Genomic DNA, 14,575 nt, shown 5'->3' on the forward strand with positions numbered 1-14,575 from the left:
TGTGCAGCCTTACGAGGGAAGGAATTCTGACACCTGCTACCATGGGCATGAACCTTGAGGACAAGAGGCCATGTGAGAGACACAGAGGGACAGACCCTGTGTGATCCCTCTCACATGAGGTCCCTGGAGTCGCCAGAGCCATGAAGACAGAAGGTAGATGGTGGGGGCCCTGGGCTGGGGAGGGGTGGGGAGTCAGTGTTTGGTGGGGACGGAGTGTCAGTCTGGGAGTATGAGACGTTCTGTAGGTGATGGTGGTGGCGGCTGCACAGAGGTGTGAATGCACTTAATGCCGCTGAGCTGTGCACGTCAAGATAGTTAAAATGGTAAACTTTCTGTTAAGTATATTTTACTTCAATTCTTTAAAAAAAACAAGTAAGAAAAATAATTCAACGGGGAGACCGTTTCAGTTTTGCAGGATGATTTGGTTCTAGGACCCGTTGTGTGCTATGCCCGTGGCTAATAAAACTGTAAAACATTTGTTAAGAGGGCAGATCTCTCCTGTAGAATACAGGGAACTCTACTCAATATCTTGTAATAAGCTTTAATGAAAAAGAATATGAAAATGAATATATGTACATACATGCATAACTGGGACATGATGCTGTACACCAGAAAGTGACACATTGTAACTGACTGTACTTCAATTTAAAAAAAAAATAGGACAGATCACATGATAAGTGTTGTCACCACAATAAAAAACCAGACCGAGAGAGTGGCCAGCCATTGGGCAGGGCATACGCCCTGCCACTTGCTTGTGCATCAGGTGCCCTGGGAGGACACCAAGAAGATGCCCATTGGTGGGCGACGTGTGAGCTGGGAATCCTGGACTCTCACCTACTGGAAAAAGTTAAGAAATAGATTGCCTAAGGAGGCCAAGCCAAGAAAAAGAGTGGGGGGCCTGGCCGAGGGGGCCACACCCTGCCAAGGGGCATTTGCTAGGCCGGGAGGAGCCCTGCCTGGAAAACCGGCTTGTTGTGCAAACGCAGCCACCCAACCCTTCACACCACTCGCGGTGAGAACCTGAAGGTCCCGTTCCACCACGAGCTGACTAATGGTGACACGTGTCTGCAGACCTAGCCGCTCGGGGTGCCTCCCTCCTCCTGCGGCCTCGCCCAGCTTCCGCACAGAAGTCCAGCTGTGTGGTCAGCCCGGCCCCGGTGGCCAGACCAGGGACCACACGTCTGTGCCTGGACTGTGGGACTCGGAGCAGGAGGCGGGCAGGGAGCACTCAGGCCTTCCCAGGGTGACGCTGCGGCCCAGAGCACAGGATCGCAGCCAAAGCCGCATCTGGGCCTCTGCCGGGCAGCTTACAGTGAAGGACCATCCAGGCAGAAAGAGTGGAATGGAATAACCGAAAAAGCCAGGGTTCGTGGAAAGGCAATTTAAATCTACTTGGAGCAAAGTCAGAGATGTGAGCATGCACACAACATCCTGAAAAGGAAAACAGAGTCCGCTTTGTTCAGATGTACATCCCAGCAGCCCCAGGAGTCAGGCCCTCACCTAATAAAGCAGTAATAATAAGGCATATTACTGGCTTCGATGTTTATTTTCACATTTTGGAAAACTTCCTACGAAGTTATCGCAAGGCTGGTTTGAAGTCTGAGAATCAGAAGGAAATTCAATAATCAAAGTAAGATGTCATTTCACAGAACCTGGCAGATGGACAGGCCTCCACTGGTGAAATGAGAGAGAGACAAGTTTTCCCAGAGCAAGCGCCCAGACAGACATTTCTCACCAAAATGCCAGCCGCCCCCGGTTCTTCCGTAAGACAACTTCCTCTGGAGAGTGAGAAACTTCTCTGGGGAGGCAGGCACCGGCTCTGAGCAGTCAGCTTCTACTGGGAGAGGAAAAGGGCCCCGCCGGACATGCAAACACCCTCTGCACCCTTATAACTGTCACAGCATGGGGGCGGGGACAGGACAGCACAGTCTTGTGTGTCCGCGCGGCCGCGGATCCCCTGGGATGTGACTGATCCTGAGGTAGACAGCGCATACCCAGCCTCGTGAGCAAAGGATGCAGACGAGTCATGAATCATTTGTTTATACTGATGGTGTGTTGAAATGATATTTCGGAGACTAAGTTAAAAATGCTAGAATTAGTCTCATGCTTTCTCTGTAATTTTGCGATGTGGCTCCTAGGAAATTTCACACTATGCGCGGGGCTGGTGCTTACACAGAAAACTTGGGAAGGAACTTGAGCTCATTTGGCAATTCAGTCTATGACAAAGGGGGAGGAAGATGGGCTTTCTGAAAATAAATGACACCGAGACAACTGGGAGGTCATGGAGATACAGGCACAGGTGAATGCATCCCTCACTCTTCTGCAAGTTAGACAGCAAATGGACCAAACGTCAAAATTAACAGGTGAAACCGCACAAGGACCAGGAACTAAAACACAGGTGACTTCCTCGGCAGACTGGGCGTGGGGACTCACAGCTCTATACACAGAACAAGAGAAGACACATGTTCGATTCCATGAGATCACATCACTGCCCAGGGTAAAAGGGAGCACGAGAGATGAAACAGTGGGGAGAGAGCTTCTGTGGGCCCCGTGCCAACGTCCCCAACGCACGGACTCTTAACAACGGGCTGGGGAGTGGGCGACAGACACTGACAACACCCAACCCCCAGCACAGGAATGGCCAGATGCCCGGGCCGCTCACTCAGGGGAAGCGCTGGCCAGCTAGCTCATGGCCAGAGGTCTGGCGGCCTCACATGGGGCTGCGCATTGCCTTTGCCCCAAGGGGGATCAGATGGCCCCTAAGGAGACTGCGTGTCCCTTTGCGCTGGGATCTGCAGCCCCACCTCTGGGAAGTCGCCCCTAAGACGCGGCTCCCAACGTGGGAAGACCTGGACAAATGCACTGGTTACGGGCGTCACAAGCTTGGGCACAACCTGAGCCAGAGGGTGGCAGCTGAGGAGGGGCCTCGAAGGCTCCAAGAAGAGAAGGCTGGGGTCAGGGACGGGGCTGCCCTCCCCTGACCAAGGGAGGGTGGGAGAAGCAGCGGCTGACAGCAGAGGAGTGACCGAGAATAGCACAGCCCAAGTCCTTGCTGCCAGGTGGGGGGCTGGGGTGGGTGGGGAGCCGGGCCAAGGAGGTCAAGGGCCACATAGCTTGTCGAGAGAGAGACCAGGGCAGTTTTGGGGAGGTGGTGTGGCCAGACTGAGGTTTTGGGGTACCCAGGAGGCTGCAGACGGCCACGGTCCTCAGGAGTTTGGGGAGGGGAGAGCAAGGGGGCAGGAAGGAAGGAGGGCAGGAAGGGTGTCGAGATGCTGAGTGAGGACTCGGGGTGAAGCAATGCCCACTGCTGCACCCCCGGAGCTGTGGCCACACGTCAAGCAGCAAACTGCCGTCTCCAGGGCACTGTAGCCATGACACCCCACTCCTCTAACCTCCTTCAGACCCCTGTCCACGCTGCAGGTCCTGGCAGACGGCCCCTCCTGTGCACATTGTCCACCCAGCTGTGCGGCAGGCGGGCTGTCTGCACCACAGGGCGAGACTGTGGTGGAGAGAGCCAGTTTGGAGAGGCGCTGCTTGTAAGCTGTGCAGGCTTAGGATGGGGGTAGCACCTCCCAGCCCCCTGGCCGGTCCCTGTCCTGGGGACAGTTTCTGCAGACGTGTGGAAACCGCACTGTGAGGCAACGCATTGCTTTGGCAACTGTGACCCAACAGGGAGCCTGGACTGCACTGAGAGCAGAAGATAACTGGGCTCTGTCGGGGAGGTGATGCCCTCTAGATGACAGGGGGTGGTGCCTGCATAGTCCCTGTGCCAGGAGAGGAGCCACCAGGCCCCCCATCTCCTAGCTGCTCTGGGGCCCACGGGGAAGGGGTGCAAGAAATGACATGGAGGTGTCCCCGTTCCCGCCACCCAGCTCCTCCCAATGGGAACACCTTGCAGAACCGTGTGCCTCCCACCCCAGGCGCAGACACTAGATGTGTCAGGACTGAGCGTTTTATCAGCATCAGACCATTCCCTGGATCCTTTCATAGCTGCATCCCCATCCCTCCTGCCCCACCCCTCTCCTGCCTGACAGCCACTAACCTGTTCTCCATTTTTATAGTTCTTTCATTTCAACAGTTACATAAATGGAGAGAGGGTAATTCTGGTGAGAGGGTAATTCAACAGACGTGTCAGAGGTGACGCAGCATTACTAACAGGTGGAAACTTTAAATGTGCATCCCTGGTACCCAGCGATCCTGCCTCTTGACTCCGCTGCACACGTGGGAAGGGAAACATCCATGCAGCAGCACCGCTTGTGAGAGCAAAGCTCCCCTGGAGGCAATCTGATGCCCATGAGGAGCGGGAGGCAGGTGGGAACACCGTCCACAGCTCGAAACAGCACAAAGCAGTGACAAGAATGTGTGTCTGTGACTGTGACACCATTTATGTCTAAAGGAAACCATTGTCAGCAAATACCTGGGTATGGGAAAGGCCCAAACACTGTGCACCATCTGATGCAGCCTCGTCTGGGATGGCGTGATCAGTTTTACATCCTTTCCCTCCCAGAATGCAAGGCCATTGCGATCCCTGCTCCTTGAGTAACTTCCCTCCAAACCACGGAGCACTGAGGATGTCACTCTGGGATTGGACTACAGAAGACTTGGCCTTTCCCCCTTCTAGCTGGCTTTGATGAAACAAGTTGCCATGCTGGGGAGGCCCCATGTGTCAAGGACCTGAGGGTGGCCTTGGTCCAACAGCCCACAGGAACTGGGTCCCACCAGCAGCTACGGGAGGGAGCTTGGGAGGGGATCCCACTCGGCAGGGCCTTCTGATGGGACCACAGTCCTGACTGACACCTTTATGGCAGCCTTGTGCCAGCCTGAGCTGGGACCCCAGTGAAGCCGTGGACAAGTTCCCAACCTGCAGACACTGTGAGATCACAAACACTCGCTGTTTAAGCCATGGAGTTTGGGGTGATTTGTTACACAGCAGTAAATAACTAATATGCTTTCTTAGTTTGATGACTGTGGTTGTATTTCACTTTTGTTTTGCTTGTTCCCAACCATAGCCTGCAGTTAACTGATGGAGGGGTGGGCCAGGATGGGCCGGGCCTCCGGCCTTCACCTGCCCCCCAGGAACACGCCGTGTGGTCAGGCCCTCTGTACCTTCCACTTTGCTTTCACGGGTCAGGGGCAGGAAAAAGCAGGGACTGTGGGGAGGCCCATCTCAGGTCTGCCTGTTTGAGACCTGCATGAACAGAAACAGACACCCATGGAGTGACTCGGACTCTGTAGGGAGGAAGGTTGGGGGCGGGACGGGGTCGACTACAGACGACAGACCCGCCAGCAACTGCAGGATGTTCCCACGATACTGGCTGCATTTGTTAAAAATACCTTCAATTCCAAAAATTACAAAGAGTGCAACCAATTCGGTTCATTCGAGCCAAGAAAAATACACCGAGTCAAACACACTGTGACTGAGGGGGCTTCCACGAAGAGGAGGAGCCTGCAGCTGCCGCTGGGCTGGCTGGCTCTGCACCCACACAGCAAGCGCAGCCCCTCCCTGGGAACCAGGCCCAGCTCCCCCCAACTTTGCTGCTTCTCGGGGCTTCCTGGAGGCTCTCTACCCTCTGCCCGCTGAACTCCAGCCCAGACAGGCTGTTTTATGCAGAGTCCTCACTGGGGGACCAGGAATGCCCTGGGCAGGAGCTGGGCCCCCAACTGTATGCTTAGGGAAGAAAGCAGGTCCCTGAACCTGTGGGTGCTGCCCCTACCCCCTAGCCTCACTGGGTAGAGGGCCAGAGGCTGCAGAGACACAGGTGAAGGAAACAGGGCATCCCAGGTGACAAGAACACCTGTAGACTGAGTGTGACTCTTGCCTACAACCTCTCGCTTGACCCTGCTGGCCTCTGAGAAGGGGATTCTGAGCCCATCTCTCAGACAGGAAATCCGAGGTTCTGAGCTTGTCCAGGCAGGCTGTGCTGCCCCAGGGTGGTGCCTGGACCCTGCGTCTGGCCACTGCCATCGAGCACGGCCAGGGTGTGCCCTCCCTCCGCTGCCCACAGCATCTCCTCCGGACCCGGTGGGTGGGGTCTGGGTGCTCGGGGCTCCCTCATCCCCCGTCCCGCCCAGCAAGCCCAGGCACTGCTGGGACACAGCTCCCAGGGAACGCATCCTGCAGGAGCGGGGCAGGCTCTCTCAGATGGAGAACTTCCACCTGGGCCTTCCTCGGGCCAGCCAGTCTCCAACCTCGCTTCGGAGTTCCTGCTGGGTTGTAGCAAAGGCTGCACCTGTGAGTGAGCAGAGGCGACCGTGTGAGAGGTCCGGGGTGAGGTCGCACACAGACAGGAGCAGCCTGCAAGGCCACATTCTCAGGGCGGCTCTGGACTCCCAGGGCCAGGCCCTCCTCTCGAGGACAGAGCGCCCTCGCTCTGAGCCGGGAATCACTGCAGCCAACCCCTCGCTGTGACCTAGCCTCTCCAAGCTCACATTTACTCTTGTTTTCTCAAATGTTTTAATAGACTTTATTTTTAGAGCAGTTTAGGGTCAGAGCAAAATCGGGCAGGAAATGCAGAGATTTCCCATGTACGCCCTCCCCCCTCAATGCACAGCCCCCGACTATCAGCATTTACCGCAGAGCCGGGCATCTCCGGAGCACACAATCAACGTGTTTACACCGACTCCTCATCGCCAGAGTCCATAGTCTACACTGGAGTTCATTCTCGCACAGCTTGCAGGTTTGGACAAACGTGTAATGATGTGTGTCCACTACTGCAGTGTCCCACAGAGCAGTGCCGTGGCCCTGAAGCCCCTCTGTCCCGTCTTTCACCCCTCCCTCTCCCCCGACACTGGCACCAGTGATCTTTTTATAGTCTTCAGGGTCTTGCCTTTTCTAGAATGCCCTAGAGCTGGATCACACACAGGACGCAGCCTTTGCAGACTGGCGTCTTTCGTTTAGAAATGTGCATTTCATGTCCCTCTGCGTCTTTTCATGTTTTCATAGCTCGTTTCTTTTTAGTGCTGAATGATACTCCATGGTCTGATTGTACAGTTTATTTATGCATGCACCTCCGGTAAGATATCTGGGTTACTTGCAAGTTCCAGCAGTCACGAATAAACTGCTGTGCACACCCGCGTGCACTTCTGTGAGGACACGTGTTCTCGGCTGCCTTGGGTAGCACTGAGGAGCAGGATGGCTGGATCGCAGGGCAAGAGCACCCGTGGTTGTGTGAGTCACTGCCAGACTGTCTCCTGGGGCTGTCATTTGCATTCCCAGCAATGAATGAGAGTTCCTGTTGCTTCATATGCATTTGCTTTTTAAAGCAACACTAGTCTCAGGGCAAGATGGGGCCCAGATTTCAAATTGTTTGCCCCCCAAGGCAGAGAGGTTGTCTTTTCAGTATTAAAAAGTCTTGGTAGAAAATTTAAAAGCCTGAAGGAAAACACAAGGAATAAAGTGACAATCCCTAGTGACTCCCTGACCCTCCACTTACTCAGCAGATAAAAGGGCGTCTACCATGAGACTGTGCTCCAGGGCTGGGCTGCCCAGTGACCTGCTTGGCCCGTCTTCACCAAATACCAGGCGAGTCCTTCCGACAAGCTGCTCTGCACAACACAAATGCATTTTGCTGAACTGCACGTTTAGCAACAGACCGTCCTGCTCCTGCCTGGTGCTAACTGATCCCAGCGCCTCAGCCACATGTGGCTGCAACACAGCGACGTGACCTTAATCGTGCATCACCAGCTCGGGGATTCAGCCGGTTCCCTTCAGAGAGATGGCCGGTGGTTTCCAAGATTTGGTGATGGGAGGTGATCAGCAGTGAACACCCTTGCTCACAGCCCAGTTATCAACGCAGACTATTAGCCCGAGCCTCTGGGCAGAAGGCTGGTGCATCCCTGGGCGCGACTTTATGTCTGTATTCATCTTAATAATCTACAGGGTTTCCAGATCTCCTTGTTCTATTTCATTTCTAAAGGCACAAGTTCATACTATCCTGCTTTTTTGTTCAAAGAGAACAAAATAATTTAGAAGTGAGTTAAGTGGGGTACACCTTTGAATGTGCACTTCGACTCAGCCACTTTCGTAATGGAAGGTCTTCATATAAATAGGCAGACAGATACAGATACCTACCCACATGTGAGAAATTCTATCTACAGACATTTGTATCTAACATCTTTATCTGTATCTATCTATATGTGAGCTGATGTTACGTGGAACCCCATACACCCATCAGCGAAATTTTAAAATTATTAACATTTTGTAATATCTGCTTCATCTTTTTTTCCCTTTGCTAAAGTACTTCCCAGCACAGCCCAGACACATTTTACCCCTAAATATTCTGGAGGACATTAAAAAAATAAGGGTTTTGAAATAGTATCACAATATCCATCATGTCTGAAAATACAAAAAACAATGAAATGCAACTCCTTTCAACCTTCTAACATCGGCTCACCCCAGCTTCCCCCTAAGGGTTCCCCAGCTGCCCCTCTGACTTGGGGGGCAAACATGTTGAAGTCTGGGCCCCATCTTGCTCTGAGACCAGGCTCCATCTCCTAATCCCTGAGCAGAGTGAGGGCAGCACACTGCCCCCGTGTGGCTCTTCTGCCTGGTGAGAACGGGCAGGGGTCGGGGAATGTTTGCCCCACCAGACACAAATACACTCCATCTTTTTCAAGATTATTTGGTTATTCTTGGTCTTTGACTTTCCATACAGATTTTAGGATTAGCTTGTCAATTTCTGCAAAGAAGTCAGATTACATTGAATTTTTAGATCAGTTTGGGGACATCTTACTGACATCTTAACAATATTGTGTATTCTAATCCATCAATACAGGATGTCTTATTATTTACCTAAGTCTTCTTTAACTTCTTTCAACAGCATTTTGTTCAAGTATTTGGTTAAATTTATTCCGAGTGTTTTATTCTTTTTCATGCTGCTGTAAATAGAATTTACAGCATTTTCCATTGGGAATTTATTCCAAGTGTTTTCATGTTGTTCATTGCTGGTGCATAGAAACAGAATTGACTTTTGGATACTGACCTTATATCCTGCAAACTTTATGAACTAGTTTATTAGCTAGGTTTTTTTCCCATATATAAGATCATGTAATTTGCAAATAGAGATCGTTTTACTTCTTTTTGTATCCATATTTGATATCCATAAAAGATTTTGGTTTGTAGTTTTCTTCTCTTATGATGCTTTTGTCTAGTTTTACTATTGAGGTAATTCTGGTCTCATAGAATGAGTTGGAATGTGTTCCTGCCTCTCAGCTTTTGGGAAGAGTTTGTAAAGTGTTGATGTTAAATCTCCTATAAACGTTTGGTAGAATTCACCAGTGGTACCATCTGGCCCTGGACTTTTCTTATGGGAAATTTCTAATTGCTAATTAAATCTCTTTGCCTGTAGATCTGTTTAGATGTTTTTATTCTTCTTGAGTCTGTTTCAGTAGTTTCTTTCTGGAAATTTGTTTCATTTAGGGTATCTAATTCCCAGCAGCTCCATCAGTTACTACTCATGTCTGTGCAGCCGCGTCCGTCTCACCACTAGAGGGCGGCGAGCACCGTTTAACGGGGCCCAGGACGCTCCGCCAGCGTCAAGGAAGAGGGACTCGACAGTCTGAGTTTCCCTCTCTCCTCCCGTGCCCTGTGACGTCAATGAAGGCGCCTGCGGCCCCCGCAGCCCTGGGACGGCCTGGGCGAGAGGGGAGGACACGGCCTGCAGGACAGTCACCGGGTGCTCTTGGTGGATCGCAGGTACCCGACACACAGCACAGATTCCAGAAAGACTCGGAGAAGCTGTGACCAGTAAGCCCAGCAGTAGTCAGGAAGGGGCCTCTCTGCCCTCCTCCTGACCATCCTGTCCCAACCAGGCACCTGCAGCCACCCTTCCCTCTCTGCTGCTGCTCGTGCAAGGACCGAGCCACCCCACACCAAGCTGTGCCATGTGCCCAAGGCGGCCACTGCCCTGTGGCGACCTGGGGGCTGGGGGAGCTGGATTTCACCCCAGTTTTCTACAAGAGGCCACTTCCCACCTGTGTTCTCAGGGGAGCATGCTCCAGACACAGGAAAGGAGGGTGCTGGCTTGTTTTACACACTCTCGTAGAGACTGGGGCTCAGGGCCTCCGTGGCACCCCCATCGGACCAGCCTCTGCCCTGGGAGCTGGTGGGACCACTGACTGCAGGTGGGCACTGGTCTGAATGGGCCTATGGGGCAACCACATGTCCTGGGAGCTTGAGGAAAATGAAATGGAACCTTTTGTCTACAATGTCTTCAGGTTACTGTCAAATCTATTCCAAGGGTGAAACAAACAAACAAAAAGCCACCTAAAATGCTAACTTTCTCAAGGGCAGGAAGCTTTCTAAGTTCTAAAAGACCCCTCTTTGCCCCTGTGCTCACAACAGTGTCGTTCATACCAGCTAAAAGGTGGAGGCAACCCCAGTGTCCACCAACAGAGGAACAGAAACACACAATGTAGTCCATCCACACGAAGGAATATTATCCAGCCTCAGAAAGGAAGGACATTCTTACACCCGCCACATGAGGACCAACCCTGAGGACAGCACGCTAAGTGAAATAAGCCAGTCACTAAAGGACAAATCCTGTGTGATTCCCTGTCCACGAGGTCCCTGGAGGAGTCAGATTCATAGTCACAGAAGCAGGACAGTGGGGCCAGGGGCTGGCAGGAGTGGGGAGGTGCTGTTGAATGGGGACAGAGGTCAGTTTGGGAAGATGAGAAAGAAGGCTCTTGATGGGGATGGTGGTGATGGCTGGACAACAATGTGAACGTCCTTAACGCCACGGAACTGTGCGCTTAACAGTGGTTAAAATGGTTAATTTTATGTTATGTATATTTTACCGTAATTTAAAAATATGGCCACACCAAAAAAGTTCCCCTCTTAAGAAGGTCCTCCATCAGGAAGGGGCCACGAGGCCGAGGGGCTGGCATTCCTTGGCATGCCCCCGACCCTGGTCGGGCTCTTTGCCCCTTTCTGTGCCTAAGCCCCCCACTGTCTGAACGTCGCTCTGGCCACGAGATGCCGGCACATTTCAGTTCCACGAGTGATGCTCTTGGTGAGGCCCTCAAGGGCAGTGCCCGCAGCCCGTCATGTAAATAAACACTTCTCAGAACAAGACACCTGGTGAAGCCAGGCCCTCCGGAACCCAGGGCATCAAGTTTACGGCAGGGCTTCCTGCCCAGGCAGATGCCTCGCGTTGGGTACAGCTGAGCATCCCGCCGACCCCCGAGCTGGTTCCAGGGCCACTCGGGATGGGCCACAACATGAAGCAGAGGTGCAGGGCCGCTCACCCTTACCCTCCAGAGCCCGGGCAGTGGCAGGAACCAGCACATGAAACAAGAGTGGCATTGAACTTGACGGAGATCTCGGTGATAAAACAGCAAGTGGAACAATGGGGGGAAAGCGGGGAGCAGGGGCACGAGAACGAGCCAGCGGGGCTCTTAACCAGCGCTTTCCTGAAGGGAAAAGAGACGCTAGGAAAACAAACTCTACTTCATGGCGGCAACAATGAAACAATCTTGCTTCTCCGGGCTCGCCTTTATTGGCCTCCAGAGGCTCTGTGTTTCTAGAGATTAGCCTTCCCTTGGGAAGTGAGAAACAAGCAGAAACAGCAAACCTTCATTCCCCTCTCATGAGGTCACCCCTGGGGTGGGCGCCTCGGGAGTGAGGTCTGCACGGTGCAGCGTGTGACCCGGCGGCCCGGACCCTCTCAAGTCAAGTGGGGGAAAGGCTGACCGCACGTCTTTGAATCTCAGCGAGACAAAACAGGAACGGCCCCAAGCTGAGCTCCCCTCCAGCAACACAAGAGCCCCTTCTGCTCAAAGAGCGGAACCGGGGCGCCCGTCACTGGGGCCGCCCTCCGCAGCCCCCGCGCAGCGGCAGGTGGGCTGGCAGGACCGAAGCTGATTGTCACCCTGATTAGTCATTGTGTGCTAGCGATGCTTTCAGCTGAAATAATACACAAGAGTTTCCCCAGAGAAAATACACATGCTCATTTTTTGGAACCACTTGACACAAGCCTGGACCCAGTAAAGGTTTGGAACAACATGACACGTTTCTTAACTGGAAGAAAGCTGGTACAAATTGATGTCATCACAACAGAGACGAATGTGCCCATTTTATCCGCCTCCCAGGCTGCAGGTGAGTGGTCAGCTATTGTTGTTCAACTGCTTAATATTATTTTTACATAAATCAAGGTAACGCCTAATGACGGCTTGGTCTCTAAATCAACCCGCCTTTTCCTATTTGGAACATAAAGTTGGGCTGCAGCCAAGAGCTCCGGGAAGCAGAGGGCCAAGAGTGGCATATCAACAAGGATTGTACCGTTCACGCCCCACACGGGCGCACGGCTCCCAGCCACTTGCCAAAGCTACATACCAGTCTTGGGAGCGCTGCGCGTGAACGGGACCGAGGCCCAGTGCTACTGGGGTTAATTGTGACTCACGCTGCAACGCTGGGGGTGGAGGGTGTGCGGGCAGAGCAGGGAGCTGGGGCTGCCAGACACAGTGCCGTGGCCGGGGGCTTCAGCGGTGGGGACTGACTGCTTACAGTCACAGCAGCCACCGTCCGAAATCAAGGTGATGGTTGATGTTATCTGTAATACATCACTTCTTAAGTTGGATGGTGGACACACAAGGTTTGTGATACATGCTATCTTTTTTTTTTTTTGGTCTCAACTACTTCACAACAATAATCATTTAAAAAAAATACAGCGTGAGAGTGGGGCCTTGACTTCCCCCCTAAGCACATCGTCCTTGCCCTGGGAGAACCGGAGTGGGTGAGGGAGGGGGGACACCGGGTGGGGCCTGGAGGTCATGGGAGGGGGTCCAGGATAGAGAGAGGAGGTGACACTGGGGCCCCTCAAGGAGAGTCAGGGGCGGTAGGACCAGGAGTGGGGCCCAGAGACAGTGCCTGTCCCTCCCGTTTAGGGCAGCCGGCGATTCACTGAGAAGCATGCAGGGGACGAGGACGACCCCTAACAGGCCTTCCATCAGCATTGAGGGTGGGCAGGACACACAGCCCCGGGCACAGAGAGGGCAGGAGGTGGCCAAGGAGGTGATGCCTGAAGACAGCAAGTGCTGCCTTCTCCCAGATGATTTTTGAAGAGAGTGTTGCTCTGTTTATTTCATTTTTAAAAAGATGCCTGATATTCACGCAAGATGGAGAGATCCAGAGGCTGGTTGCACAGCAAACACCCCTGAGCTGGATGCTTAGAAGCGGTCAAGATGGCCCACTCATGCCGTGCACACTTCCCACAATTGAAAAGGAAGGGAAAGAAAGGCTAGAGGCCCTGACATGTGGAGCTGCGTGCTGAGAAGCTGTCTGCCCCCCATCCCACACTTCAAGTCACTGCCTCATGGCACAGTGAGGTCTCTGAGGAAGGCGCGAGTGGCCACCAGCTGTCAAGAGGGACGTGAAGGAGCAGGCATGCAGGGGATGGATGCTGTGAGTGTTGGGGTGAGGGGCAGTACGGCCATGGGGCACACAGCCAGCGAGCGGGACCCACATCACCAGCAAAGCCGCTGCCACCAGATCTGGCAGCACACGGAGTCCATGACCCATCCCTCCCAGGGCCAGACTTGATCCCAACCCAGCATCTTTCGAGGAAAGGAAACTATCAAACCCAGAAAATCATCCAAACTGGTGTCAGAAAAGCCAATTTTAGGGAAGAGAATTGAAGTGGAAAATTTGGACTCTTTCTGCCCAAACCACTGAAGGCCCTGGAAGCCACTGAAGCTTGGAAGGACAATTCCGGGTCCAGGCCACATCACTGCTCCCAGGAGCTCTCCCTGCACCCCGACCCCTCTTGGTCCTTTTATACACATCACCTGGGAAGTGGCTGCACCCTGAGCCCCCCGAGTCTTAGTCACCTCCGTGTGTGTCCCGGGGAAATTCTTCAGGTGTGACTTACTCCAAAGGACCCTCCCACCCCCTTCACCCCACTTCTGTCCACCATCCGCCCCAGGCTCTCCACTACCAGGCCCACTCGGTTCTGTGTCCCATGCACCTGGCAGAGACAGTCACTTGTGACAGATAAATGCAAAGTGAGACTCTGAAAAAGGAAAAGCCTCAGACACTGGCACTCAGCAAATCCACAGAGCAGGCGGGGCTTGGCTCACCAGGCACCAGGCTGGACTGGGCAATGCAGGAACACACTGCTCATGAAACCTACCGCGCTGTTTTTGAAGCTGCGCACATTCAGGGAAAGTCGCTGTCAGCATCACTGACGTGGTATCGGGCAGGGTCCTGGCCCTCTCTTGGGGAACCTTCCACGGCCCTGCCCAGGAAGCACCTGGGCTGATATCACTCCCCTGCCATACAGCGGAGGACGGTGCATCCTGTGCCGCCTTCTCCAAAAGCAAACACAGCCCGGCCCAGAGAAACATGCTCACTGCAAACACCTCTCCTCCTCCTGATGGCACCACGGCTTCCGGTTCCTGGTGGGGAGAGCGGCACAGGGAGGCCGACTCGGGTCACCCCAAACTTGCCACAGTCCCCACCGAGTGGGTCCAGCCATGTTGAGTGCAAGGACGGGCATGCTCTCCCAGGTGACGGTGCTGGTGACCTGCGGGCAGGAAGGGAGGGGCTGATGGGAAAGGTCACGGGAACTTTCCACAG

Source organism: Vicugna pacos, chromosome 32 (assembly GCF_048564905.1).
Source record: "Vicugna pacos chromosome 32, VicPac4, whole genome shotgun sequence".
Classification (NCBI taxonomy): domain Eukaryota; kingdom Metazoa; phylum Chordata; class Mammalia; order Artiodactyla; family Camelidae; genus Vicugna; species Vicugna pacos.